The following is a 26,989-nucleotide window of genomic DNA, read 5'->3' on the forward strand; positions in this document are numbered from 1 at the left end:
GTGTGTTGTAGATGTTCTCAGCCGGAAGCAACGGTCCTCAGCCAGATGCAGACGCCCTGGTGTAATTTAGATGACCTATCTTAGCAGCACAGGCCCCGGTGTGGTGCGGATGGCCTCACCTGGCAGCACAAGACATTGCTGAAAACAGCCAAAAGGAATGTCGTTTATGTGCCCTCATTAATGGGCAGCTGCTTTGGGTCTTTCAACACCCTCCTTCTCTGGATCAAAAGCAGTTCAATGACATGAAAAGCTTACAGCACCTGGTATTCCCAGGCGGTCTCCCATCCAAGTACTAACCAAGCCCAACCCTGCTTAGCTTCCGAGATCAGACGAGAGCCGGCGTGCTCAGGGTGGTATGGCCGTAAGCTGCAGACCTCAGCACAAAGTGTCAATTTATGGAATCAAGTGGTGAGTTGGGCAGTACTTGAAGTTACGAAACACAACCCTCCAATTTAACTACATTGTTAATGGTAACTGCATGGTTGCCTAATACTCTAACCCAAGGACTCAATTTAGCTTTTAACCAGCAGTACAGGCCCTGGTTTGGTGTAGATGGCCTCCACCAGCAGCACAGGACCTGGTGTGGTGTAGGTGGCCTCAGCCAGAAGCAAAGGCCCTGGTGGGGTGTATATGGCCTAAGCCAGAGCCACAGGCCCTGGTGTGGTGTAGATGGACTAAGCCAGCAGCGCAAGCCCTCGTGTAATGTAGATGGCCTCAGCCAGAAGCACAGGCCCTGGTGTGGTGTAGTTGGCCTCATCCAGTAGAGCAAGCCCTCGTGTGATGTATATGGCCTCATCCAGCAGCACAGGCCCTGGTGTGAATAAAATGGCCTCAACCAGCAACACAGGCCCTGGTGTGGGGTAGATGGCTTCAGCCAGAGCCACAGGCCCTGGTGTGGTGTAGTTGGCCTCAGCCAGAGCCACAGAACCTGGTGTGGTGTTGGTGGCCAAAGCCAGGAGCACAGGCCGTGGTGTGTTGTAGATGGCCTCAGCTAGCAGCACAGGACCTGGTGAGGTGGAGGTGGCTTCTTCCTGAAACTCAGGCCCTGGTGTGTTGTAGATGGCCTCAGCCGGAAGCACCGTTCCTCAGCCAGATGCAGACGCCCTGGTGTAATTTAGATGACCTATCTTAGCAGCACAGGCCCCGGTGTGGTGCGGATGGCCTCACCTGGCAGCACAAGACATTGCTGAAAACAGCCAAAAGGAATGTCGTTTATGTGCCCTCATTAATGGGCAGCTGCTTTGGGTCTTTCAACACCCTCCTTCTCTGGATCAAAAGCAGTTCAATGACATGAAAAGCTTACAGCACCTGGTATTCCCAGGCGGTCTCCCATCCAAGTACTAACCAAGCCCAACCCTGCTTAGCTTCCGAGATCAGACGAGAGCGGGCGTGCTCAGGGTGGTATGGCCGTAAGCTGCAGACCTCAGCACAAAGTGTCAATTTATGGAATCAAGTGGTGAGTTGGGCAGTACTTGAAGTTACGAAACACAACCCTCCAATTTAACTACATTGTTAATGGTAACTGCATGGTTGCCTAATACTCTAACCCAAGGACTCAATTTAGCTTTTAACCAGCAGTACAGGCCCTGGTTTGGTGTAGATGGCCTCCACCAGCAGCACAGGACCTGGTGTGGTGTAGGTGGCCTCAGCCAGAAGCAAAGGCCCTGGTGGGGTGTATATGGCCTAAGCCAGAGCCACAGGCCCTGGTGTGGTGTAGATGGACTAAGCCAGCAGCGAAAGCCCTCGTGTAATGTAGATGGCCTCAGCCAGAAGCACAGGCCCTGGTGTGGTGTAGTTGGCCTCATCCAGTAGAGCAAGCCCTCGTGTGATGTATATGGCCTCATCCAGCAGCACAGGCCCTGGTGTGAATAAAATGGCCTCAAACAGCAACACAGGCCCTGGTGTGGGGTAGATGGCTTCAGCCAGAGCCACAGGCCCTGGTGTGGTGTAGTTGGCCTCAGCCAGAGCCACAGAACCTGGTGTGGTGTTGGTGGCCAAAGCCAGGAGCACAGGCCGTGGTGTGTTGTAGATGGCCTCAGCTAGCAGCACAGGACCTGGTGAGGTGGAGGTGGCTTCTTCCTGAAACTCAGGCCCTGGTGTGTTGTAGATGGCCTCAGCCGGAAGCACCGTTCCTCAGCCAGATGCAGACGCCCTGGTGTAATTTAGATGACCTATCTTAGCAGCACAGGCCCCGGTGTGGTGCGGATGGCCTCACCTGGCAGCACAAGACATTGCTGAAAACAGCCAAAAGGAATGTCGTTTATGTGCCCTCATTAATGGGCAGCTGCTTTGGGTCTTTCAACACCCTCCTTCTCTGGATCAAAAGCAGTTCAATGACATGAAAAGCTTACAGCACCTGGTATTCCCAGGCGGTCTCCCATCCAAGTACTAACCAAGCCCAACCCTGCTTAGCTTCCGAGATCAGACGAGAGCGGGCGTGCTCAGGGTGGTATGGCCGTAAGCTGCAGACCTCAGCACAAAGTGTCAATTTATGGAATCAAGTGGTGAGTTGGGCAGTACTTGAAGTTACGAAACACAACCCTCCAATTTAACTACATTGTTAATGGTAACTGCATGGTTGCCTAATACTCTAACCCAAGGACTCAATTTAGCTTTTAACCAGCAGTACAGGCCCTGGTTTGGTGTAGATGGCCTCCACCAGCAGCACAGGACCTGGTGTGGTGTAGGTGGCCTCAGCCAGAAGCAAAGGCCCTGGTGGGGTGTATATGGCCTAAGCCAGAGCCACAGGCCCTGGTGTGGTGTAGATGGACTAAGCCAGCAGCGCAAGCCCTCGTGTAATGTAGATGGCCTCAGCCAGAAGCACAGGCCCTGGTGTGGTGTAGTTGGCCTCATCCAGTAGAGCAAGCCCTCGTGTGATGTATATGGCCTCATCCAGCAGCACAGGCCCTGGTGTGAATAAAATGGCCTCAACCAGCAACACAGGCCCTGGTGTGGGGTAGATGGCTTCAGCCAGAGCCACAGGCCCTGGTGTGGTGTAGTTGGCCTCAGCCAGAGCCACAGAACCTGGTGTGGTGTTGGTGGCCAAAGCCAGGAGCACAGGCCGTGGTGTGTTGTAGATGGCCTCAGCTAGCAGCACAGGACCTGGTGAGGTGGAGGTGGCTTCTTCCTGAAACTCAGGCCCTGGTGTGTTGTAGATGGCCTCAGCCGGAAGCACCGTTCCTCAGCCAGATGCACACACCCTGGTGTAATTTAGATGACCTATCTTAGCAGCACAGGCCCCGGTGTGGTGCGGATGGCCTCACCTGGCAGCACAAGACATTGCTGAAAACAGCCAAAAGGAATGTCGTTTATGTGCCCTCATTAATGGGCAGCTGCTTTGGGTCTTTCAACACCCTCCTTCTCTGGATCAAAAGCAGTTCAATGACATGAAAAGCTTACGGCACCTGGTATTCCCAGGCGGTCTCCCATCCAAGTACTAACCAAGCCCAACCCTGCTTAGCTTCCGAGATCAGACGAGAGCGGGCGTGCTCAGGGTGGTATGGCCGTAAGCTGCAGACCTCAGCACAAAGTGTCAATTTATGGAATCAAGTGGTGAGTTGGGCAGTACTTGAAGTTACGAAACACAACCCTCCAATTTAACTACATTGTTAATGGTAACTGCATGGTTGCCTAATACCCTAACCCAAGGACTCAATTTTGCTTTTAACCAGCAGTACAGGCCCTGGTTTGGTGTAGATGGCCTCCACCAGCAGCACAGGACCTGGTGTGGTGTAGGTGGCCTCAGCCAGAAGCAAAGGCCCTGGTGGGGTGTATATGGCCTAAGCCAGAGCCACAGGCCCTGTTGTGGTGTAGATGGACTAAGCCAGCAGCGCAAGCCCTCGTGTAATGTAGATGGCCTCAGCCAGAAGCACAGGCCCTGGTGTGGTGTAGTTGGCCTCATCCAGTAGAGCAAGCCCTCGTGTGATGTATATGGCCTCATCCAGCAGCACAGGCCCTGGTGTGATTAAAATGGCCTCAACCAGCAACACAGGCCCTGGTGTGGGGTAGATGGCTTCAGCCAGAGCCACAGGCCCTGGTGTGGTGTAGTTGGCCTCAGCCAGAGCCACAGAACCTGGTGTGGTGTTGGTGGCCAAAGCCAGGAGCACAGGCCGTGGTGTGTTGTAGATGGCCTCAGCTAGCAGCACAGGACCTGGTGAGGTGGAGGTGGCTTCTTCCTGAAACTCAGGCCCTGGTGTGTTGTAGATGGCCTCAGCCGGAAGCACCGGTCCTCAGCCAGATGCACACGCCCTGGTGTAATTTAGATGACCTATCTTAGCAGCAAAGGCCCCGGTGTGGTGCGGATGGCCTCACCTGGCAGCACAAGACATTGCTGAAAACAGCCAAAAGGAATGTCGTTTATGTGCCCTCATTAATGGGCAGCTGCTTTGGGTCTTTCAACACCCTCCTTCTCTGGATCAAAAGCAGTTCAATGACATGAAAAGCTTACGGCACCTGGTATTCCCAGGCGGTCTCCCATCCAAGTACTAACCAAGCCCAACCCTGCTTAGCTTCCGAGATCAGACGAGAGCGGGCGTGCGCAGGGTGGTATGGCCGTAAGCTGCAGACCTCAGCACAAAGTGTCAATTTATGGAATCAAGTGGTGAGTTGGGCAGTACTTGAAGTTACGAAACACAACCCTCCAATTTAACTACATTGTTAATGGTAACTGCATGGTTGCCTAATACTCTAACCCAAGGACTCAATTTATCTTTTAACCAGCAGTACAGGCCCTGGTTTGGTGTAGATGGCCTCCACCAGCAGCACAGGACCTGGTGTGGTGTAGGTGGCCTCAGCCAGAAGCAAAGGCCCTGGTGGGGTGTATATGGCCTAAGCCAGAGCCACAGGCCCTGGTGTGGTGTAGATGGACTAAGCCAGCAGCGCAAGCCCTCGTGTAATGTAGATGGCCTCAGCCAGAAGCACAGGCCCTGGTGTGGTGTAGTTGGCCTCATCCAGTAGAGCAAGCCCTCGTGTGATGTATATGGCCTCATCCAGCAGCACAGGCCCTGGTGTGATTAAAATGGCCTCAACCAGCAACACAGGCCCTGGTGTGGGGTAGATGGCTTCAGCCAGAGCCACAGGCCCTGGTGTGGTGTAGTTGGCCTCAGCCAGAGCCACAGAACCTGGTGTGGTGTTGGTGGCCAAAGCCAGGAGCACAGGCCGTGGTGTGTTGTAGATGGCCTCAGCTAGCTGCACAGGACCTGGTGAGGTGGAGGTGGCTTCTTCCTGCAACTCAGGCCCTGGTGTGTTGTAGATGTTCTCAGCCGGAAGCAACGGTCCTCAGCCAGATGCAGACGCCCTGGTGTAATTTAGATGACCTATAATAGCAGCACAGGCCCCGGTGTGGTGCGGATGGCCTCACCTGGCAGCACAAGACATTGCTGAAAACAGCCAAAAGGAATGTCGTTTATGTGCCCTCATTAATGGGCAGCTGCTTTGGGTCTTTCAACACCCTCCTTCTCTGGATCAAAAGCAGTTCAATGACATGAAAAGCTTACAGCACCTGGTATTCCCAGGCGGTCTCCCATCCAAGTACTAACCAAGCCCAACCCTGCTTAGCTTCCGAGATCAGACGAGAGCGGGCGTGCTCAGGGTGGTATGGCCGTAAGCTGCAGACCTCAGCACAAAGTGTCAATTTATGGAATCAAGTGGTGAGTTGGGCAGTACTTGAAGTTACGAAACACAACCCTCCAATTTAACTACATTGTTAATGGTAACTGCATGGTTGCCTAATACCCTAACCCAAGGACTCAATTTAGCTTTTAACCAGCAGTACAGGCCCTGGTTTGGTGTAGATGGCCTCCACCAGCAGCACAGGACCTGGTGTGGTGTAGGTGGCCTCAGCCAGAAGCAAAGGCCCTGGTGGGGTGTATATGGCCTAAGCCAGAGCCACAGGCCCTGTTGTGGTGTAGATGGACTAAGCCAGCAGCGCAAGCCCTCGTGTAATGTAGATGGCCTCAGCCAGAAGCACAGGCCCTGGTGTGGTGTAGTTGGCCTCATCCAGTAGAGCAAGCCCTCGTGTGATGTATATGGCCTCATCCAGCAGCACAGGCCCTGGTGTGATTAAAATGGCCTCAACCAGCAACACAGGCCCTGGTGTGGGGTAGATGGCTTCAGCCAGAGCCACAGGCCCTGGTGTGGTGTAGTTGGCCTCAGCCAGAGCCACAGAACCTGGTGTGGTGTTGGTGGCCAAAGCCAGGAGCACAGGCCGTGGTGTGTTGTAGATGGCCTCAGCTAGCAGCACAGGACCTGGTGAGGTGGAGGTGGCTTCTTCCTGCAACTCAGGCCCTGGTGTGTTGTAGAAGGCCTCAGCCGGAAGCACCGGTCCTCAGCCAGATGCACACGCCCTGGTGTAATTTAGATGACCTATCTTAGCAGCACAGGCCCCGGTGTGGTGCGGATGGCCTCACCTGGCAGCACAAGACATTGCTGAAAACAGCCAAAAGGAATGTCGTTTATGTGCCCTCATTAATGGGCAGCTGCTTTGGGTCTTTCAACACCCTCCTTCTCTGGATCAAAAGCAGTTCAATGACATGAAAAGCTTACAGCACCTGGTATTCCCAGGCGGTCTCCCATCCAAGTACTAACCAAGCCCAACCCTGCTTAGCTTCCGAGATCAGACGAGAGCGGGCGTGCTCAGGGTGGTATGGCCGTAAGCTGCAGACCTCAGCACAAAGTGTCAATTTATGGAATCAAGTGGTGAGTTGGGCAGTACTTGAAGTTACGAAACACAACCCTCCAATTTAACTACATTGTTAATGGTAACTGCATGGTTGCCTAATACTCTAACCCAAGGACTCAATTTAGCTTTTAACCAGCAGTACAGGCCCTGGTTTGGTGTAGATGGCCTCCACCAGCAGCACAGGACCTGGTGTGGTGTAGGTGGCCTCAGCCAGAAGCAAAGGCCCTGGTGGGGTGTATATGGCCTAAGCCAGAGCCACAGGCCCTGGTGTGGTGTAGATGGACTAAGCCAGCAGCGCAAGCCCTCGTGTAATGTAGATGGCCTCAGCCAGAAGCACAGGCCCTGGTGTGGTGTAGTTGGCCTCATCCAGTAGAGCAAGCCCTCGTGTGATGTATATGGCCTCATCCAGCAGCACAGGCCCTGGTGTGAATAAAATGGCCTCAACCAGCAACACAGGCCCTGGTGTGGGGTAGATGGCTTCAGCCAGAGCCACAGAACCTGGTGTGGTGTTGGTGGCCAAAGCCAGGAGCACAGGCCGTGGTGTGTTGTAGATGGCCTCAGCTAGCAGCACAGGACCTGGTGAGGTGGAGGTGGCTTCTTCCTGAAACTCAGGCCCTGGTGTGTTGTAGATGGCCTCAGCCGGAAGCACCGTTCCTCAGCCAGATGCACACACCCTGGTGTAATTTAGATGACCTATCTTAGCAGCACAGGCCCCGGTGTGGTGCGGATGGCCTCACCTGGCAGCACAAGACATTGCTGAAAACAGCCAAAAGGAATGTCGTTTATGTGCCCTCATTAATGGGCAGCTGCTTTGGGTCTTTCAACACCCTCCTTCTCTGGATCAAAAGCAGTTCAATGACATGAAAAGCTTACGGCACCTGGTATTCCCAGGCGGTCTCCCATCCAAGTACTAACCAAGCCCAACCCTGCTTAGCTTCCGAGATCAGACGAGAGCGGGCGTGCTCAGGGTGGTATGGCCGTAAGCTGCAGACCTCAGCACAAAGTGTCAATTTATGGAATCAAGTGGTGAGTTGGGCAGTACTTGAAGTTACGAAACACAACCCTCCAATTTAACTACATTGTTAATGGTAACTGCATGGTTGCCTAATACCCTAACCCAAGGACTCAATTTTGCTTTTAACCAGCAGTACAGGCCCTGGTTTGGTGTAGATGGCCTCCACCAGCAGCACAGGACCTGGTGTGGTGTAGGTGGCCTCAGCCAGAAGCAAAGGCCCTGGTGGGGTGTATATGGCCTAAGCCAGAGCCACAGGCCCTGTTGTGGTGTAGATGGACTAAGCCAGCAGCGCAAGCCCTCGTGTAATGTAGATGGCCTCAGCCAGAAGCACAGGCCCTGGTGTGGTGTAGTTGGCCTCATCCAGTAGAGCAAGCCCTCGTGTGATGTATATGGCCTCATCCAGCAGCACAGGCCCTGGTGTGATTAAAATGGCCTCAACCAGCAACACAGGCCCTGGTGTGGGGTAGATGGCTTCAGCCAGAGCCACAGGCCCTGGTGTGGTGTAGTTGGCCTCAGCCAGAGCCACAGAACCTGGTGTGGTGTTGGTGGCCAAAGCCAGGAGCACAGGCCGTGGTGTGTTGTAGATGGCCTCAGCTAGCAGCACAGGACCTGGTGAGGTGGAGGTGGCTTCTTCCTGAAACTCAGGCCCTGGTGTGTTGTAGATGGCCTCAGCCGGAAGCACCGGTCCTCAGCCAGATGCACACGCCCTGGTGTAATTTAGATGACCTATCTTAGCAGCAAAGGCCCCGGTGTGGTGCGGATGGCCTCACCTGGCAGCACAAGACATTGCTGAAAACAGCCAAAAGGAATGTCGTTTATGTGCCCTCATTAATGGGCAGCTGCTTTGGGTCTTTCAACACCCTCCTTCTCTGGATCAAAAGCAGTTCAATGACATGAAAAGCTTACGGCACCTGGTATTCCCAGGCGGTCTCCCATCCAAGTACTAACCAAGCCCAACCCTGCTTAGCTTCCGAGATCAGACGAGAGCGGGCGTGCGCAGGGTGGTATGGCCGTAAGCTGCAGACCTCAGCACAAAGTGTCAATTTATGGAATCAAGTGGTGAGTTGGGCAGTACTTGAAGTTACGAAACACAACCCTCCAATTTAACTACATTGTTAATGGTAACTGCATGGTTGCCTAATACTCTAACCCAAGGACTCAATTTATCTTTTAACCAGCAGTACAGGCCCTGGTTTGGTGTAGATGGCCTCCACCAGCAGCACAGGACCTGGTGTGGTGTAGGTGGCCTCAGCCAGAAGCAAAGGCCCTGGTGGGGTGTATATGGCCTAAGCCAGAGCCACAGGCCCTGGTGTGGTGTAGATGGACTAAGCCAGCAGCGCAAGCCCTCGTGTAATGTAGATGGCCTCAGCCAGAAGCACAGGCCCTGGTGTGGTGTAGTTGGCCTCATCCAGTAGAGCAAGCCCTCGTGTGATGTATATGGCCTCATCCAGCAGCACAGGCCCTGGTGTGATTAAAATGGCCTCAACCAGCAACACAGGCCCTGGTGTGGGGTAGATGGCTTCAGCCAGAGCCACAGGCCCTGGTGTGGTGTAGTTGGCCTCAGCCAGAGCCACAGAACCTGGTGTGGTGTTGGTGGCCAAAGCCAGGAGCACAGGCCGTGGTGTGTTGTAGATGGCCTCAGCTAGCTGCACAGGACCTGGTGAGGTGGAGGTGGCTTCTTCCTGCAACTCAGGCCCTGGTGTGTTGTAGATGTTCTCAGCCGGAAGCAACGGTCCTCAGCCAGATGCAGACGCCCTGGTGTAATTTAGATGACCTATCATAGCAGCACAGGCCCCGGTGTGGTGCGGATGGCCTCACCTGGCAGCACAAGACATTGCTGAAAACAGCCAAAAGGAATGTCGTTTATGTGCCCTCATTAATGGGCAGCTGCTTTGGGTCTTTCAACACCCTCCTTCTCTGGATCAAAAGCAGTTCAATGACATGAAAAGCTTACAGCACCTGGTATTCCCAGGCGGTCTCCCATCCAAGTACTAACCAAGCCCAACCCTGCTTAGCTTCCGAGATCAGACGAGAGCGGGCGTGCTCAGGGTGGTATGGCCGTAAGCTGCAGACCTCAGCACAAAGTGTCAATTTATGGAATCAAGTGGTGAGTTGGGCAGTACTTGAAGTTACGAAACACAACCCTCCAATTTAACTACATTGTTAATGGTAACTGCATGGTTGCCTAATACCCTAACCCAAGGACTCAATTTAGCTTTTAACCAGCAGTACAGGCCCTGGTTTGGTGTAGATGGCCTCCACCAGCAGCACAGGACCTGGTGTGGTGTAGGTGGCCTCAGCCAGAAGCAAAGGCCCTGGTGGGGTGTATATGGCCTAAGCCAGAGCCACAGGCCCTGTTGTGGTGTAGATGGACTAAGCCAGCAGCGCAAGCCCTCGTGTAATGTAGATGGCCTCAGCCAGAAGCACAGGCCCTGGTGTGGTGTAGTTGGCCTCATCCAGTAGAGCAAGCCCTCGTGTGATGTATATGGCCTCATCCAGCAGCACAGGCCCTGGTGTGATTAAAATGGCCTCAACCAGCAACACAGGCCCTGGTGTGGGGTAGATGGCTTCAGCCAGAGCCACAGGCCCTGGTGTGGTGTAGTTGGCCTCAGCCAGAGCCACAGAACCTGGTGTGGTGTTGGTGGCCAAAGCCAGGAGCACAGGCCGTGGTGTGTTGTAGATGGCCTCAGCTAGCAGCACAGGACCTGGTGAGGTGGAGGTGGCTTCTTCCTGCAACTCAGGCCCTGGTGTGTTGTAGATGGCCTCAGCCGGAAGCACCGGTCCTCAGCCAGATGCACACGCCCTGGTGTAATTTAGATGACCTATCTTAGCAGCACAGGCCCCGGTGTGGTGCGGATGGCCTCACCTGGCAGCACAAGACATTGCTGAAAACAGCCAAAAGGAATGTCGTTTATGTGCCCTCATTAATGGGCAGCTGCTTTGGGTCTTTCAACACCCTCCTTCTCTGGATCAAAAGCAGTTCAATGACATGAAAAGCTTACAGCACCTGGTATTCCCAGGCGGTCTCCCATCCAAGTACTAACCAAGCCCAACCCTGCTTAGCTTCCGAGATCAGACGAGAGCGGGCGTGCTCAGGGTGGTATGGCCGTAAGCTGCAGACCTCAGCACAAAGTGTCAATTTATGGAATCAAGTGGTGAGTTGGGCAGTACTTGAAGTTACGAAACACAACCCTCCAATTTAACTACATTGTTAATGGTAACTGCATGGTTGCCTAATACTCTAACCCAAGGACTCAATTTATCTTTTAACCAGCAGTACAGGCCCTGGTTTGGTGTAGATGGCCTCCACCAGCAGCACAGGACCTGGTGTGGTGTAGGTGGCCTCAGCCAGAAGCAAAGGCCCTGGTGGGGTGTATATGGCCTAAGCCAGAGCCACAGGCCCTGGTGTGGTGTAGATGGACTAAGCCAGCAGCGCAAGCCCTCGTGTAATGTAGATGGCCTCAGCCAGAAGCACAGGCCCTGGTGTGGTGTAGTTGGCCTCATCCAGTAGAGCAAGCCCTCGTGTGATGTATATGGCCTCATCCAGCAGCACAGGCCCTGGTGTGATTAAAATGGCCTCAACCAGCAACACAGGCCCTGGTGTGGGGTAGATGGCTTCAGCCAGAGCCACAGGCCCTGGTGTGGTGTAGTTGGCCTCAGCCAGAGCCACAGAACCTGGTGTGGTGTAGGTGGCCAAAGCCAGGAGCACAGGCCGTGGTGTGTTGTAGATGGCCTCAGCTAGCTGCACAGGACCTGGTGAGGTGGAGGTGGCTTCTTCCTGCAACTCAGGCCCTGGTGTGTTGTAGATGTTCTCAGCCGGAAGCACCGGTCCTCAGCCAGATGCAGACGCCCTGGTGTAATTTAGATGACCTATCATAGCAGCACAGGCCCCGGTGTGGTGCGGATGGCCTCACCTGGCAGCACAAGACATTGCTGAAAACAGCCAAAAGGAATGTCGTTTATGTGCCCTCATTAATGGGCAGCTGCTTTGGGTCTTTCAACACCCTCCTTCTCTGGATCAAAAGCAGTTCAATGACATGAAAAGCTTACAGCACCTGGTATTCCCAGGCGGTCTCCCATCCAAGTACTAACCAAGCCCAACCCTGCTTAGCTTCCGAGATCAGACGAGAGCGGGCGTGCTCAGGGTGGTATGGCCGTAAGCTGCAGACCTCAGCACAAAGTGTCAATTTATGGAATCAAGTGGTGAGTTGGGCAGTACTTGAAGTTACGAAACACAACCCTCCAATTTAACTACATTGTTAATGGTAACTGCATGGTTGCCTAATACCCTAACCCAAGGACTCAATTTAGCTTTTAACCAGCAGTACAGGCCCTGGTTTGGTGTAGATGGCCTCCACCAGCAGCACAGGACCTGGTGTGGTGTAGGTGGCCTCAGCCAGAAGCAAAGGCCCTGGTGGGGTGTATATGGCCTAAGCCAGAGCCACAGGCCCTGTTGTGGTGTAGATGGACTAAGCCAGCAGCGCAAGCCCTCGTGTAATGTAGATGGCCTCAGCCAGAAGCACAGGCCCTGGTGTGGTGTAGTTGGCCTCATCCAGTAGAGCAAGCCCTCGTGTGATGTATATGGCCTCATCCAGCAGCACAGGCCCTGGTGTGATTAAAATGGCCTCAACCAGCAACACAGGCCCTGGTGTGGGGTAGATGGCTTCAGCCAGAGCCACAGGCCCTGGTGTGGTGTAGTTGGCCTCAGCCAGAGCCACAGAACCTGGTGTGGTGTTGGTGGCCAAAGCCAGGAGCACAGGCCGTGGTGTGTTGTAGATGGCCTCAGCTAGCAGCACAGGACCTGGTGAGGTGGAGGTGGCTTCTTCCTGCAACTCAGGCCCTGGTGTGTTGTAGAAGGCCTCAGCCGGAAGCACCGGTCCTCAGCCAGATGCACACGCCCTGGTGTAATTTAGATGACCTATCTTAGCAGCACAGGCCCCGGTGTGGTGCGGATGGCCTCACCTGGCAGCACAAGACATTGCTGAAAACAGCCAAAAGGAATGTCGTTTATGTGCCCTCATTAATGGGCAGCTGCTTTGGGTCTTTCAACACCCTCCTTCTCTGGATCAAAAGCAGTTCAATGACATGAAAAGCTTACAGCACCTGGTATTCCCAGGCGGTCTCCCATCCAAGTACTAACCAAGCCCAACCCTGCTTAGCTTCCGAGATCAGACGAGAGCGGGCGTGCTCAGGGTGGTATGGCCGTAAGCTGCAGACCTCAGCACAAAGTGTCAATTTATGGAATCAAGTGGTGAGTTGGGCAGTACTTGAAGTTACGAAACACAACCCTCCAATTTAACTACATTGTTAATGGTAACTGCATGGTTGCCTAATACTCTAACCCAAGGACTCAATTTATCTTTTAACCAGCAGTACAGGCCCTGGTTTGGTGTAGATGGCCTCCACCAGCAGCACAGGACCTGGTGTGGTGTAGGTGGCCTCAGCCAGAAGCAAAGGCCCTGGTGGGGTGTATATGGCCTAAGCCAGAGCCACAGGCCCTGGTGTGGTGTAGATGGACTAAGCCAGCAGCGCAAGCCCTCGTGTAATGTAGATGGCCTCAGCCAGAAGCACAGGCCCTGGTGTGGTGTAGTTGGCCTCATCCAGTAGAGCAAGCCCTCGTGTGATGTATATGGCCTCATCCAGCAGCACAGGCCCTGGTGTGATTAAAATGGCCTCAACCAGCAACACAGGCCCTGGTGTGGGGTAGATGGCTTCAGCCAGAGCCACAGGCCCTGGTGTGGTGTAGTTGGCCTCAGCCAGAGCCACAGAACCTGGTGTGGTGTTGGTGGCCAAAGCCAGGAGCACAGGCCGTGGTGTGTTGTAGATGGCCTCAGCTAGCAGCACAGGACCTGGTGAGGTGGAGGTGGCTTCTTCCTGCAACTCAGGCCCTGGTGTGTTGTAGAAGGCCTCAGCCGGAAGCACCGGTCCTCAGCCAGATGCACACGCCCTGGTGTAATTTAGATGACCTATCTTAGCAGCACAGGCCCCGGTGTGGTGCGGATGGCCTCACCTGGCAGCACAAGACATTGCTGAAAACAGCCAAAAGGAATGTCGTTTATGTGCCCTCATTAATGGGCAGCTGCTTTGGGTCTTTCAACACCCTCCTTCTCTGGATCAAAAGCAGTTCAATGACATGAAAAGCTTACAGCACCTGGTATTCCCAGGCGGTCTCCCATCCAAGTACTAACCAAGCCCAACCCTGCTTAGCTTCCGAGATCAGACGAGAGCGGGCGTGCTCAGGGTGGTATGGCCGTAAGCTGCAGACCTCAGCACAAAGTGTCAATTTATGGAATCAAGTGGTGAGTTGGGCAGTACTTGAAGTTACGAAACACAACCCTCCAATTTAACTACATTGTTAATGGTAACTGCATGGTTGCCTAATACTCTAACCCAAGGACTCAATTTAGCTTTTAACCAGCAGTACAGGCCCTGGTTTGGTGTAGATGGCCTCCACCAGCAGCACAGGACCTGGTGTGGTGTAGGTGGCCTCAGCCAGAAGCAAAGGCCCTGGTGGGGTGTATATGGCCTAAGCCAGAGCCACAGGCCCTGGTGTGGTGTAGATGGACTAAGCCAGCAGCGCAAGCCCTCGTGTAATGTAGATGGCCTCAGCCAGAAGCACAGGCCCTGGTGTGGTGTAGTTGGCCTCATCCAGTAGAGCAAGCCCTCGTGTGATGTATATGGCCTCATCCAGCAGCACAGGCCCTGGTGTGAATAAAATGGCCTCAACCAGCAACACAGGCCCTGGTGTGGGGTAGATGGCTTCAGCCAGAGCCACAGGCCCTGGTGTGGTGTAGTTGGCCTCAGCCAGAGCCACAGAACCTGGTGTGGTGTTGGTGGCCAAAGCCAGGAGCACAGGCCGTGGTGTGTTGTAGATGGCCTCAGCTAGCAGCACAGGACCTGGTGAGGTGGAGGTGGCTTCTTCCTGAAACTCAGGCCCTGGTGTGTTGTAGATGGCCTCAGCCGGAAGCACCGTTCCTCAGCCAGATGCAGACGCCCTGGTGTAATTTAGATGACCTATCTTAGCAGCACAGGCCCCGGTGTGGTGCGGATGGCCTCACCTGGCAGCACAAGACATTGCTGAAAACAGCCAAAAGGAATGTCGTTTATGTGCCCTCATTAATGGGCAGCTGCTTTGGGTCTTTCAACACCCTCCTTCTCTGGATCAAAAGCAGTTCAATGACATGAAAAGCTTACGGCACCTGGTATTCCCAGGCGGTCTCCCATCCAAGTACTAACCAAGCCCAACCCTGCTTAGCTTCCGAGATCAGACGAGAGCGGGCGTGCTCAGGGTGGTATGGCCGTAAGCTGCAGATCTCAGCACAAAGTGTCAATTTATGGAATCAAGTGGTGAGTTGGGCAGTACTTGAAGTTACGAAACACAACCCTCCAATTTAACTACATTGTTAATGGTAACTGCATGGTTGCCTAATACCCTAACCCAAGGACTCAATTTAGCTTTTAACCAGCAGTACAGGCCCTGGTTTGGTGTAGATGGCCTCCACCAGCAGCACAGGACCTGGTGTGGTGTAGGTGGCCTCAGCCAGAAGCAAAGGCCCTGGTGGGGTGTATATGGCCTAAGCCAGAGCCACAGGCCCTGTTGTGGTGTAGATGGACTAAGCCAGCAGCGCAAGCCCTCGTGTAATGTAGATGGCCTCAGCCAGAAGCACAGGCCCTGGTGTGGTGTAGTTGGCCTCATCCAGTAGAGCAAGCCCTCGTGTGATGTATATGGCCTCATCCAGCAGCACAGGCCCTGGTGTGATTAAAATGGCCTCAACCAGCAACACAGGCCCTGGTGTGGGGTAGATGGCTTCAGCCAGAGCCACAGGCCCTGGTGTGGTGTAGTTGGCCTCAGCCAGAGCCACAGAACCTGGTGTGGTGTTGGTGGCCAAAGCCAGGAGCACAGGCCCTGGTGTGTTGTAGATGGCCTCAGCCGGAAGCACCGGTCCTCAGCCAGATGCACACGCCCTGGTGTAATTTAGATGACCTATCTTAGCAGCAAAGGCCCCGGTGTGGTGCGGATGGCCTCACCTGGCAGCACAAGACATTGCTGAAAACAGCCAAAAGGAATGTCGTTTATGTGCCCTCATTAATGGGCAGCTGCTTTGGGTCTTTCAACACCCTCCTTCTCTGGATCAAAAGCAGTTCAATGACATGAAAAGCTTACGGCACCTGGTATTCCCAGGCGGTCTCCCATCCAAGTACTAACCAAGCCCAACCCTGCTTAGCTTCCGAGATCAGACGAGAGCGGGCGTGCTCAGGGTGGTATGGCCGTAAGCTGCAGACCTCAGCACAAAGTGTCAATTTATGGAATCAAGTGGTGAGTTGGGCAGTACTTGAAGTTACGAAACACAACCCTCCAATTTAACTACATTGTTAATGGTAACTGCATGGTTGCCTAATACTCTAACCCAAGGACTCAATTTAGCTTTTAACCAGCAGTACAGGCCCTGGTTTGGTGTAGATGGCCTCCACCAGCAGCACAGGACCTGGTGTGGTGTAGGTGGCCTCAGCCAGAAGCAAAGGCCCTGGTGGGGTGTATATGGCCTAAGCCAGAGCCACAGGCCCTGGTGTGGTGTAGATGGACTAAGCCAGCAGCGCAAGCCCTCGTGTAATGTAGATGGCCTCAGCCAGAAGCACAGGCCCTGGTGTGGTGTAGTTGGCCTCATCCAGTAGAGCAAGCCCTCGTGTGATGTATATGGCCTCATCCAGCAGCACAGGCCCTGGTGTGATTAAAATGGCCTCAACCAGCAACACAGGCCCTGGTGTGGGGTAGATGGCTTCAGCCAGAGCCACAGGCCCTGGTGTGGTGTTGGTGGCCTCAGCCAGAGCCACAGAACCTGGTGTGGTGTTGGTGGCCAAAGCCAGGAGCACAGGCCGTGGTGTGTTGTAGATGGCCTCAGCTAGCAGCACAGGACCTGGTGAGGTGGAGGTGGCTTCTTCCTGAAACTCAGGCCCTGGTGTGTTGTAGATGGCCTCAGCCGGAAGCACCGGTCCTCAGCCAGATGCACACGCCCTGGTGTAATTTAGATGACCTATCTTAGCAGCACAGGCCCCGGTGTGGTGCGGATGGCCTCACCTGGCAGCACAAGACATTGCTGAAAACAGCCAAAAGGAATGTCGTTTATGTGCCCTCATTAATGGGCAGCTGCTTTGGGTCTTTCAACACCCTCCTTCTCTGGATCAAAAGCAGTTCAATGACATGAAAAGCTTACGGCACCTGGTATTCCCAGGCGGTCTCCCATCCAAGTACTAACCAAGCCCAACCCTGCTTAGCTTCCGAGATCAGACGAGAGCGGGCGTGCTCAGGGTGGTATGGCCGTAAGCTGCAGACCTCAGCACAAAGTGTCAATTTATGGAATCAAGTGGTGAGTTGGGCAGTACTTGAAGTTACGAAACACAACCCTCCAATTTAACTACATTGTTAATGGTAACTGCATGGTTGCCTAATACCCTAACCCAAGGACTCAATTTAGCTTTTAACCAGCAGTACAGGCCCTGGTTTGGTGTAGATGGCCTCCACCAGCAGCACAGGACCTGGTGTGGTGTAGGTGGCCTCAGCCAGAAGCAAAGGCCCTGGTGGGGTGTATATGGCCTAAGCCAGAGCCACAGGCCCTGTTGTGGTGTAGATGGACTAAGCCAGCAGCGCAAGCCCTCGTGTAATGTAGATGGCCTCAGCCAGAAGCACAGGCCCTGGTGTGGTGTAGTTGGCCTCATCCAGTAGAGCAAGCCCTCGTGTGATGTATATGGCCTCATCCAGCAGCACAGGCCCTGGTGTGATTAAAATGGCCTCAACCAGCAACACAGGCCCTGGTGTGGGGTAGATGGCTTCAGCCAGAGCCACAGGCCCTGGTGTGGTGTAGTTGGCCTCAGCCAGAGCCACAGAACCTGGTGTGGTGTAGGTGGCCAAAGCCAGGAGCACAGGCCGTGGTGTGTTGTAGATGGCCTCAGCTAGCAGCACAGGACCTGGTGAGGTGGAGGTGGCTTCTTCCTGCAACTCAGGCCCTGGTGTGTTGTAGATGTTCTCAGCCGGAAGCAACGGTCCTCAGCCAGATGCAGACGCCCTGGTGTAATTTAGATGACCTATCTTAGCAGCAAAGGCCCCGGTGTGGTGCGGATGGCCTCACCTGGCAGCACAAGACATTGCTGAAAACAGCCAAAAGGAATGTCGTTTATGTGCCCTCATTAATGGGCAGCTGCTTTGGGTCTTTCAACACCCTCCTTCTCTGGATCAAAAGCAGTTCAATGACATGAAAAGCTTACAGCACCTGGTATTCCCAGGCGGTCTCCCATCCAAGTACTAACCAAGCCCAACCCTGCTTAGCTTCCGAGATCAGACGAGAGCGGGCGTGCTCAGGGTGGTATGGCCGTAAGCTGCAGACCTGAGCACAAAGTGTCAATTTATGGAATCAAGTGGTGAGTTGGGCAGTACTTGAAGTTACGAAACACAACCCTCCAATTTAACTACATTGTTAATGGTAACTGCATGGTTGCCTAATACCCTAACCCAAGGACTCAATTTTGCTTTTAACCAGCAGTACAGGCCCTGGTTTGGTGTAGATGGCCTCCACGAGCAGCACAGGACCTGGTGTGGTGTAGGTGGCCTCAGCCAGAAGCAAAGGCCCTGGTGGGGTGTATATGGCCTAAGCCAGAGCCACAGGCCCTGGTGTGGTGTAGATGGACTAAGCCAGCAGCGCAAGCCCTTGTGTAATGTAGATGGCCTCAGCCAGAAGCACAGGCCCTGGTGTGGTGTAGTTGGCCTCATCCAGTAGAGCAAGCCCTCGTGTGATGTATATGGCCTCATCCAGCAGCACAGGCCCTGGTGTGATTAAAATGGCCTCAACCAGCAACACAGGCCCTGGTGTGGGGTAGATGGCTTCAGCCAGAGCCACAGGCCCTGGTGTGGTGTAGTTGGCCTCAGCCAGAGCCACAGAACCTGGTGTGGTGTAGGTGGCCAAAGCCAGGAGCACAGGCCGTGGTGTGTTGTAGATGGCCTCAGCTGGCTGCACAGGACCTGGTGAGGTGGAGGTGGCTTCTTCCTGCAACTCAGGCCCTGGTGTGTTGTAGATGTTCTCAGCCGGAAGCAACGGTCCTCAGCCAGATGCAGACGCCCTGGTGTAATTTAGATGACCTATCTTAGCAGCACAGGCCCCGGTGTGGTGCGGATGGCCTCACCTGGCAGCACAAGACATTGCTGAAAACAGCCAAAAGGAATGTCGTTTATGTGCCCTCATTAATGGGCAGCTGCTTTGGGTCTTTCAACACCCTCCTTCTCTGGATCAAAAGCAGTTCAATGACATGAAAAGCTTACAGCACCTGGTATTCCCAGGCGGTCTCCCATCCAAGTACTAACCAAGCCCAACCCTGCTTAGCTTCCGAGATCAGACGAGAGCGGGCGTGCTCAGGGTGGTATGGCCGTAAGCTGCAGACCTCAGCACAAAGTGTCAATTTATGGAATCAAGTGGTGAGTTGGGCAGTACTTGAAGTTACGAAACACAACCCTCCAATTTAACTACATTGTTAATGGTAACTGCATGGTTGCCTAATACTCTAACCCAAGGACTCAATTTAGCTTTTAACCAGCAGTACAGGCCCTGGTTTGGTGTAGATGGCCTCCACCAGCAGCACAGGACCTGGTGTGGTGTAGGTGGCCTCAGCCAGAAGCAAAGGCCCTGGTGGGGTGTATATGGCCTAAGCCAGAGCCACAGGCCCTGGTGTGGTGTAGATGGACTAAGCCAGCAGCGCAAGCCCTCGTGTAATGTAGATGGCCTCAGCCAGAAGCACAGGCCCTGGTGTGGTGTAGTTGGCCTCATCCAGTAGAGCAAGCCCTCGTGTGATGTATATGGCCTCATCCAGCAGCACAGGCCCTGGTGTGAATAAAATGGCCTCAACCAGCAACACAGGCCCTGGTGTGGGGTAGATGGCTTCAGCCAGAGCCACAGGCCCTGGTGTGGTGTAGTTGGCCTCAGCCAGAACCACAGAACCTGGTGTGGTGTTGGTGGCCAAAGCCAGGAGCACAGGCCGTGGTGTGTTGTAGATGGCCTCAGCTAGCAGCACAGGACCTGGTGAGGTGGAGGTGGCTTCTTCCTGAAACTCAGGCCCTGGTGTGTTGTAGATGGCCTCAGCCGGAAGCACCGTTCCTCAGCCAGATGCAGACGCCCTGGTGTAATTTAGATGACCTATCTTAGCAGCACAGGCCCCGGTGTGGTGCGGATGGCCTCACCTGGCAGCACAAGACATTGCTGAAAACAGCCAAAAGGAATGTCGTTTATGTGCCCTCATTAATGGGCAGCTGCTTTGGGTCTTTCAACACCCTCCTTCTCTGGATCAAAAGCAGTTCAATGACATGAAAAGCTTACGGCACCTGGTATTCCCAGGCGGTCTCCCATCCAAGTACTAACCAAGCCCAACCCTGCTTAGCTTCCGAGATCAGACGAGAGCGGGCGTGCTCAGGGTGGTATGGCCGTAAGCTGCAGACCTCAGCACAAAGTGTCAATTTATGGAATCAAGTGGTGAGTTGGGCAGTACTTGAAGTTACGAAACACAACCCTCCAATTTAACTACATTGTTAATGGTAACTGCATGGTTGCCTAATACCCTAACCCAAGGACTCAATTTTGCTTTTAACCAGCAGTACAGGCCCTGGTTTGGTGTAGATGGCCTCCACCAGCAGCACAGGACCTGGTGTGGTGTAGGTGGCCTCAGCCAGAAGCAAAGGCCCTGGTGGGGTGTATATGGCCTAAGCCAGAGCCACAGGCCCTGTTGTGGTGTAGATGGACTAAGCCAGCAGCGCAAGCCCTCGTGTAATGTAGATGGCCTCAGCCAGAAGCACAGGCCCTGGTGTGGTGTAGTTGGCCTCATCCAGTAGAGCAAGCCCTCGTGTGATGTATATGGCCTCATCCAGCAGCACAGGCCCTGGTGTGATTAAAATGGCCTCAACCAGCAACACAGGCCCTGGTGTGGGGTAGATGGCTTCAGCCAGAGCCACAGGCCCTGGTGTGGTGTAGTTGGCCTCAGCCAGAGCCACAGAACCTGGTGTGGTGTTGGTGGCCAAAGCCAGGAGCACAGGCCCTGGTGTGTTGTAGATGTTCTAAGCCGGAAGCAACGGTCCTCAGCCAGATGCAGACCCCCTGGTGTAATTTAGATGACCTATCTTAGCAGCACAGGCCCCGGTGTGGTGCGGATGGCCTCACCTGGCAGCACAAGACATTGCTGAAAACAGCAAAAAGGAATGTCGTTTATGTGCCCTCATTAATGGGCAGCTGCTTTGGGTCTTTCAACACCCTCCTTCTCTGGATCAAAAGCAGTTCAATGACATGAAAAGCTTACAGCACCTGGTATTCCCAGGCGGTCTCCCATCCAAGTACTAACCAAGCCCAACCCTGCTTAGCTTCCGAGATCAGACGAGAGCAGGCTTGCTCAGGGTGGTATGGCCGTAAGCTGCAGACCTCAGCACAAAGTGTCAATTTATGGAATCAAGTGGTGAGTTGGGCAGTACTTGAAGTTACGAAACACAACCCTCCAATTTAACTACATTGTTAATGGTAACTGCATGGTTGCCTAATACCCTAACCCAAGGACTCAATTTAGCTTTTAACCAGCAGTACAGGCCCTGGTTTGGTGTAGATGGCTCCCACCAGCAGCACAGGACCTGGTGTGGTGTAGGTGGCCTCAGCCAGAAGCAAAGGCCCTGGTGGGGTGTATATGGCCTAAGCCAGAGCCACAGGCCCTGGTGTGGTGTAGATGGACTAAGCCAGCAGCGCAAGCCCTCGTGTAATGTAGATGGCCTCAGCCAGAAGCACAGGCCCTGGTGTGGTGTAGTTGGCCTCATCCAGTAAAGCAAGCCCTCGTGTGATGTATATGGCCTCATCCAGCAGCACAGGCCCTGGTGTGATTAAAATGGCCTCAACCAGCAACACAGGCCCTGGTGTGGGGTAGATGGCTTCAGCCAGAGCCACAGGCCCTGGTGTGGTGTAGTTGGCCTCAGCCAGAGCCACAGAACCTGGTGTGGTGTTGGTGGCCAAAGCCAGGAGCACAGGCCGTGGTGTGTTGTAGATGGCCTCAGCTAGCAGCACAGGACCTGGTGAGGTGGAGGTGGCTTCTTCCTGCAACTCAGGCCCTGGTGTGTTGTAGATGGCCTCAGCCGGAAGCACCGGTCCTCAGCCAGATGCACACGCCCTGGTGTAATTTAGATGACCTATCTTAGCAGCACAGGCCCCGGTGTGGTGCGGATGGCCTCACCTGGCAGCACAAGACATTGCTGAAAACAGCCAAAAGGAATGTCGTTTATGTGCCCTCATTAATGGGCAGCTGCTTTGGGTCTTTCAACACCCTCTTTCTCTGGATCAAAAGCAGTTCAATGACATGAAAAGCTTACAGCACCTGGTATTCCCAGGCGGTCTCCCATCCAAGTACTAACCAAGCCCAACCCTGCTTAGCTTCCGAGATCAGACGAGAGCGGGCGTGCTCAGGGTGGTATGGCCGTAAGCTGCAGACCTCAGCACAAAGTGTCAATTTATGGAATCAAGTGGTGAGTTGGGCAGTACTTGAAGTTACGAAACACAACCCTCCAATTTAACTACATCGTTAATGGTAACTGCATGGTTGCCTAATACTCTAACCCAAGGACTCAATTTAGCTTTTAACCAGCAGTACAGGACCTGGTGTGGTGTAGGTGGCCTCAGCCAGAGCCACAGGCCCTGGTGTGGTGTAGATGGACTAACCCAGCAGCGCAAGCCCTCGTGTAATGTAGATGGCCTCAGCCAGAAGCACAGGCCCTGGTGTGGTGTGGTTGGCCTCATCCAGTAGAGCAAGCCCTCGTGTGATGTATATGGCCTCATCCAGCAGCACAGGCCCTGGTGTGATTAAAATGGCCTCAACCAGAAACACAGGACCTGGTGTGGGGTAGATGGCTTCAGCCAGAGCCACAGGCCCTGGTGTGGTGTAGTTGGCCTCAGCCAGAGCCACAGAACCTGGTGTGGTGTTGGTGGCCAAAGCCAGGAGCACAGGCCGTGGTGTGTTGTAGATGGCCTAAGCTAGTAGCACAGGACCAGGTGAGGTGGAGGTGGCTTCTTCCTGAAACTCAGGCCCTGGTGTGTTGTAGATGGCCTCAGCCGGAAGCACCGGTCCTCAGCCAGATGCACACGCCCTGGTGTAATTTAGATGACCTATCTTAGCAGCACAGGCCCCGGTGTGGTGCGGATGGCCTCACCTGGCAGCACAAGACATTGCTGAAAACAGCCAAAAGGAATGTCGTTTATGTGCCCTCATTAATGGGCAGCTGCTTTGGGTCTTTCAACACCCTCTTTCTCTGGATCAAAAGCAGTTCAATGACATGAAAAGCTTACAGCACCTGGTATTCCCAGGCGGTCTCCCATCCAAGTACTAACCAAGCCCAACCCTGCTTAGCTTCCGAGATCAGACGAGAGCGGGCTTGCTCAGGGTGGTATGGCCGTAAGCTGCAGACCTCAGCACAAAGTGTCAATTTATGGAATCAAGTGGTGAGTTGGGCAGTACTTGAAGTTACGAAACACAACCCTCCAATTTAACTACATCGTTAATGGTAACTGCATGGTTGCCTAATACTCTAACCCAAGGACTCAATTTAGCTTTTAACCAGCAGTACAGGACCTGGTGTGGTGTAGGTGGCCTCAGCCAGAAGCAAAGGCCCTGGTGGGGTGTATATGGCCTAAGCCAGAGCCACAGGCCCTGGTGTGGTGTAGATGGACTAAGCCAGCAGCGCAAGCCCTCGTGTAATGTAGATGGCCTCAGCCAGAAGCACAGGCCCTGGTGTGGTGTAGTTGGCCTCATCCAGTAGAGCAAGCCCTCGTGTGATGTATATGGCCTCATCCAGCAGCACAGGCCCTGGTGTTAATAAAATGGCCTCAACCAGCAACACAGGCCCTGGTGTGGGGTAGATGGCTTCAGCCAGAGCCACAGGCCCTGGTGTGGTGTAGTTGGCCTCAGCCAGAGCCACAGAACCTGGTGTGGTGTTGGTGGCCAAAGCCAAGAGCACAGGCCGTGGTGTGTTGTAGATGGCCTCAGCTAGCAGCACAGGACCTGGTGAGGTGGAGGTGGCTTCTTCCTGCAACTCAGGCCCTGGTGTGTTGTAGATGGCCTCAGCCGGAAGCACCGGTCCTCAGCCAGATGCACACGCCCTGGTGTAATTTAGATGACCTATCTTAGCAGCACAGGCCCCGGTGTGGTGCGGATGGCCTCACCTGGCAGCAGCCAAAAGGAATGTCGTTTATGTGCCCTCATTAATGGGCAGCTGCTTTGGGTCTTTCAACACCCTCCTTCTCTGGATCAAAAGCAGTTCAATGACATGAAAAACTTACAGCACCTGGTATTCCCAGGCGGTCTCCCATCCAAGTACTAACCAAGCCCAACCCTGCTTAGCTTCCGAGCTCAGACGAGAGCGGGCGTGCTCAGGGTGGTATGGCCGTAAGCTGCGGCCCTCAGCACAAAGTGTCAGTTTATGGAATAAAGTGGTGAGTTGGGCAGTACTTGAAGTTACGAAACACAACCCTCCAATTTAACTACATTGTTAATGGTAACTGCATGGTTGCCTAATACTCTAACCCAAGGACTCAATTTAGCTTTTAACCAGCAGTACAGGCCCTGGTTTGGTGTAGATGGCCTCCACCAGCAGCACAGGACCTGGTGTGGTGTAGGTGGCCTCAGCCAGAAGCAAAGGCCCTGGTGGGGTGTATATGGCCTAAGCCAGAGCCACAGGCCCTGGTGTGGTGTAGATGGACTAAGCCAGCAGCGCAAGCTCTCGTGTAATGTAGATGGCCTCAGCCAGAAGCACAGGCCCTGGTGTGGTGTAGTTGGCCTCATCCAGTAGAGCAAACCCTCGTGTGATGTATATGGCCTCATCCAGCAGCACAGGCCCTGGTGTGATTAAAATGGCCTCAACCAGCAACACAGGCCCTGGTGTGGGGTAGATGGCTTCAGCCAGAGCCACAGGCCCTGGTGTGGTGTAGTTGGCATCAGCAAGAGCCACAGAACCTGGTGTGGTGTAGGTGGCCAAAGCCAGGAGCACAGGCCGTGGTGTGTTGTAGATGGCCTCAGCTAGCTGCACAGGACCTGGTGAGGTGGAGGTGGCTTCTTCCTGCAACTCAGGCCCTGGTGTGTTGTAGATGTTCTCAGCCGGAAGCAACGGTCCTCAGCCAGATGCAGACGCCCTGGTGTAATTTAGATGACCTATCTTAGCAGCACAGGCCCCGGTGTGGTGCGGATGGCCTCACCTGGCAGCACAAGACATTGCTGAAAACAGCCAAAAGGAATGTCGTTTATGTGCCCTCATTAATGGGCAGCTGCTTTGGGTCTTTCAACACCCTCCTTCTCTGGATCAAAAGCAGTTCAATGACATGAAAAGCTTACAGCACCTGGTATTCCCAGGCGGTCTCCCATCCAAGTACTAACCAAGCCCAACCCTGCTTAGCTTCCGAGATCAGACGAGAGCTGGCGTGCTCAGGGTGGTATGGCCGTAAGCTGCGGACCTCAGCACAAAGTGTCAATTTATGGAATCAAGTGGTGAGTTGGGCAGTACTTGAAGTTACGAAACACAACCCTCCAATTTAACTACATTGTTAATGGTAACTGCATGGTTGCCTAATACTCTAACCCAAGGACTCAATTTAGCTTTTAACCAGCAGTACAGGCCCTGGTTTGGTGTAGATGGCCTCCACCAGCAGCACAGGACCTGGTGTGGTGTAGGTGGCCTCAGCCAGAAGCAAAGGCCCTGGTGGGGTGTATATGGCCTAAGCCAGAGCCACAGGCCCTGGTGTGGTGTAGATGGACTAAGCCAGCAGCGCAAGCTCTCGTGTAATGTAGATGGCCTCAGCCAGAAGCACAGGCCCTGGTGTGGTGTAGTTGGCCTCATCCAGTAGAGCAAACCCTCGTGTGATGTATATGGCCTCATCCAGCAGCACAGGCCCTGGTGTGATTAAAATGGCCTCAACCAGCAACACAGGCCCTGGTGTGGGGTAGATGGCTTCAGCCAGAGCCACAGGCCCTGGTGTGGTGTAGTTGGCCTCAGCAAGAGCCACAGAACCTGGTGTGGTGTAGGTGGCCAAAGCCAGGAGCACAGGCCGTGGTGTGTTGTAGATGGCCTCAGCTAGCTGCACAGGACCTGGTGAGGTGGAGGTGGCTTCTTCCTGCAACTCAGGCCCTGGTGTGTTGTAGATGTTCTCAGCCGGAAGCAACGGTCCTCAGCCAGATGCAGACGCCCTGGTGTAATTTAGATCACCTATCTTAGCAGCACAGGCCCCGGTGTGGTGCGGATGGCCTCACCTGGCAGCACAAGACATTGCTGAAAACAGCCAAAAGGAATGTCGTTTATGTGCCCTCATTAATGGGCAGCTGCTTTGGGTCTTTCAACACCCTCCTTCTCTGGATCAAAAGCAGTTCAATGACATGAAAAGCTTACAGCACCTGGTATTCCCAGGCGGTCTCCCATCCAAGTACTAACCAAGCCCAACCCTGCTTAGCTTCCGAGATCAGACGAGAGCTGGCGTGCTCAGGGTGGTATGGCCGTAAGCTGCAGACCTCAGCACAAAGTGTCAATTTATGGAATCAAGTGGTGAGTTGGGCAGTACTTGAAGTTACGAAACACAACCCTCCAATTTAACTACATTGTTAATGGTAACTGCATGGTTGCCTAATACTCTAACCCAAGGACTCAATTTAGCTTTTAACCAGCAGTACAGGCCCTGGTTTGGTGTAGATGGCCTCCACCAGCAGCACAGGACCTGGTGTGGTGTAGGTGGCCTCAGCCAGAAGCAAAGGCCCTGGTGGGGTGTATATGGCCTAAGCCAGAGCCACAGGCCCTGGTGTGGTGTAGATGGACTAAGCCAGCAGCGCAAGCCCTCGTGTAATGTAGATGGCCTCAGCCAGAAGCACAGGCCCTGGTGTGGTGTAGTTGGCCTCATCCAGTAGAGCAAGCCCTCGTGTGATGTATATGGCCTCATCCAGCAGCACAGGCCCTGGTGTGATTAAAATGGCCTCAACCAGCAACACAGGCCCTGGTGTGGGGTAGATGGCTTCAGCCAGAGCCACAGGCCCTGGTGTGGTGTAGTTGGCCTCAGCGAGAGCCACAGAACCTGGTGTGGTGTTGGTGGCCAAAGCCAAGAGCACAGGCCGTGGTGTGTTGTAGATGGCCTCAGCTAGCAGCACAGGCCCCGGTGTGGTGCGGATGGCCTCACCTGGCAGCACAAGACATTGCTGAAAACAGCCAAAAGGAATGTCGTTTATGTGCCCTCATTAATGGGCAGCTGCTTTGGGTCTTTCAACAC

General features: G+C 54.0%; 25 non-coding genes and 1 pseudogene across 25 annotated transcripts; all 26 read right to left on the reverse strand.

Annotated features, from left to right (window-relative positions):
- Positions 1 to 248: 248 nt before the first annotated feature.
- On the reverse strand, positions 249 to 367 carry LOC146366960 (5S ribosomal RNA). Its single transcript, XR_014798015.1, has one exon. It is a non-coding gene; the product is annotated as a 5S ribosomal RNA (ribosomal RNA).
- A 929-nt stretch (positions 368 to 1,296) lies between these two features.
- Positions 1,297 to 1,415, reverse strand: LOC146366961 (5S ribosomal RNA). The gene has a single exon (XR_014797855.1). It is a non-coding gene; the product is annotated as a 5S ribosomal RNA (ribosomal RNA).
- Positions 1,416 to 2,344: 929 nt separating this feature from the next.
- LOC146366962 (5S ribosomal RNA) lies at positions 2,345 to 2,463 on the reverse strand. Its single transcript, XR_014797856.1, has one exon. It is a non-coding gene; the product is annotated as a 5S ribosomal RNA (ribosomal RNA).
- Positions 2,464 to 3,392: 929 nt separating this feature from the next.
- LOC146366963 (5S ribosomal RNA) lies at positions 3,393 to 3,511 on the reverse strand. The gene has a single exon (XR_014798468.1). It is a non-coding gene; the product is annotated as a 5S ribosomal RNA (ribosomal RNA).
- A 929-nt stretch (positions 3,512 to 4,440) lies between these two features.
- LOC146366964 (5S ribosomal RNA) lies at positions 4,441 to 4,559 on the reverse strand. Its single transcript, XR_014797892.1, has one exon. It is a non-coding gene; the product is annotated as a 5S ribosomal RNA (ribosomal RNA).
- A 929-nt stretch (positions 4,560 to 5,488) lies between these two features.
- Positions 5,489 to 5,607, reverse strand: LOC146366965 (5S ribosomal RNA). The gene has a single exon (XR_014797857.1). It is a non-coding gene; the product is annotated as a 5S ribosomal RNA (ribosomal RNA).
- Positions 5,608 to 6,536: 929 nt separating this feature from the next.
- LOC146366966 (5S ribosomal RNA) lies at positions 6,537 to 6,655 on the reverse strand. The gene has a single exon (XR_014797858.1). It is a non-coding gene; the product is annotated as a 5S ribosomal RNA (ribosomal RNA).
- An 890-nt stretch (positions 6,656 to 7,545) lies between these two features.
- Positions 7,546 to 7,664, reverse strand: LOC146366967 (5S ribosomal RNA). Its single transcript, XR_014798469.1, has one exon. It is a non-coding gene; the product is annotated as a 5S ribosomal RNA (ribosomal RNA).
- Positions 7,665 to 8,593: 929 nt separating this feature from the next.
- Positions 8,594 to 8,712, reverse strand: LOC146366968 (5S ribosomal RNA). The gene has a single exon (XR_014797893.1). It is a non-coding gene; the product is annotated as a 5S ribosomal RNA (ribosomal RNA).
- Positions 8,713 to 9,641: 929 nt separating this feature from the next.
- Positions 9,642 to 9,760, reverse strand: LOC146366969 (5S ribosomal RNA). The gene has a single exon (XR_014797859.1). It is a non-coding gene; the product is annotated as a 5S ribosomal RNA (ribosomal RNA).
- Positions 9,761 to 10,689: 929 nt separating this feature from the next.
- On the reverse strand, positions 10,690 to 10,808 carry LOC146366970 (5S ribosomal RNA). Its single transcript, XR_014797861.1, has one exon. It is a non-coding gene; the product is annotated as a 5S ribosomal RNA (ribosomal RNA).
- A 929-nt stretch (positions 10,809 to 11,737) lies between these two features.
- Positions 11,738 to 11,856, reverse strand: LOC146366971 (5S ribosomal RNA). Its single transcript, XR_014797862.1, has one exon. It is a non-coding gene; the product is annotated as a 5S ribosomal RNA (ribosomal RNA).
- Positions 11,857 to 12,785: 929 nt separating this feature from the next.
- LOC146366972 (5S ribosomal RNA) lies at positions 12,786 to 12,904 on the reverse strand. The gene has a single exon (XR_014797863.1). It is a non-coding gene; the product is annotated as a 5S ribosomal RNA (ribosomal RNA).
- Positions 12,905 to 13,833: 929 nt separating this feature from the next.
- LOC146366973 (5S ribosomal RNA) lies at positions 13,834 to 13,952 on the reverse strand. Its single transcript, XR_014797864.1, has one exon. It is a non-coding gene; the product is annotated as a 5S ribosomal RNA (ribosomal RNA).
- A 929-nt stretch (positions 13,953 to 14,881) lies between these two features.
- Positions 14,882 to 15,000, reverse strand: LOC146366974 (5S ribosomal RNA). The gene has a single exon (XR_014798470.1). It is a non-coding gene; the product is annotated as a 5S ribosomal RNA (ribosomal RNA).
- Positions 15,001 to 15,851: 851 nt separating this feature from the next.
- Positions 15,852 to 15,970, reverse strand: LOC146366975 (5S ribosomal RNA). The gene has a single exon (XR_014798471.1). It is a non-coding gene; the product is annotated as a 5S ribosomal RNA (ribosomal RNA).
- A 929-nt stretch (positions 15,971 to 16,899) lies between these two features.
- LOC146366976 (5S ribosomal RNA) lies at positions 16,900 to 17,018 on the reverse strand. Its single transcript, XR_014798472.1, has one exon. It is a non-coding gene; the product is annotated as a 5S ribosomal RNA (ribosomal RNA).
- A 929-nt stretch (positions 17,019 to 17,947) lies between these two features.
- On the reverse strand, positions 17,948 to 18,066 carry LOC146366977 (5S ribosomal RNA). Its single transcript, XR_014797865.1, has one exon. It is a non-coding gene; the product is annotated as a 5S ribosomal RNA (ribosomal RNA).
- A 929-nt stretch (positions 18,067 to 18,995) lies between these two features.
- Positions 18,996 to 19,114, reverse strand: LOC146366978 (5S ribosomal RNA). Its single transcript, XR_014797867.1, has one exon. It is a non-coding gene; the product is annotated as a 5S ribosomal RNA (ribosomal RNA).
- A 929-nt stretch (positions 19,115 to 20,043) lies between these two features.
- On the reverse strand, positions 20,044 to 20,162 carry LOC146366979 (5S ribosomal RNA). The gene has a single exon (XR_014798473.1). It is a non-coding gene; the product is annotated as a 5S ribosomal RNA (ribosomal RNA).
- Positions 20,163 to 21,013: 851 nt separating this feature from the next.
- Positions 21,014 to 21,132, reverse strand: LOC146366980 (5S ribosomal RNA; annotated as a pseudogene).
- Positions 21,133 to 22,061: 929 nt separating this feature from the next.
- LOC146366981 (5S ribosomal RNA) lies at positions 22,062 to 22,180 on the reverse strand. The gene has a single exon (XR_014797868.1). It is a non-coding gene; the product is annotated as a 5S ribosomal RNA (ribosomal RNA).
- Positions 22,181 to 23,031: 851 nt separating this feature from the next.
- On the reverse strand, positions 23,032 to 23,150 carry LOC146366982 (5S ribosomal RNA). Its single transcript, XR_014797978.1, has one exon. It is a non-coding gene; the product is annotated as a 5S ribosomal RNA (ribosomal RNA).
- Positions 23,151 to 24,021: 871 nt separating this feature from the next.
- LOC146366983 (5S ribosomal RNA) lies at positions 24,022 to 24,140 on the reverse strand. Its single transcript, XR_014797970.1, has one exon. It is a non-coding gene; the product is annotated as a 5S ribosomal RNA (ribosomal RNA).
- Positions 24,141 to 25,069: 929 nt separating this feature from the next.
- LOC146366984 (5S ribosomal RNA) lies at positions 25,070 to 25,188 on the reverse strand. The gene has a single exon (XR_014797996.1). It is a non-coding gene; the product is annotated as a 5S ribosomal RNA (ribosomal RNA).
- A 929-nt stretch (positions 25,189 to 26,117) lies between these two features.
- Positions 26,118 to 26,236, reverse strand: LOC146366985 (5S ribosomal RNA). The gene has a single exon (XR_014797997.1). It is a non-coding gene; the product is annotated as a 5S ribosomal RNA (ribosomal RNA).
- Between the last annotated feature and the right edge of the window lie 753 nt (positions 26,237 to 26,989).

Source organism: Perissodus microlepis, chromosome 18 (genome assembly GCF_051167445.1).
Source record: "Perissodus microlepis isolate ML-2025 ecotype Zambia chromosome 18, ASM5116744v1, whole genome shotgun sequence".
NCBI classification, from domain to species: Eukaryota; Metazoa; Chordata; class Actinopteri; order Cichliformes; family Cichlidae; genus Perissodus; species Perissodus microlepis.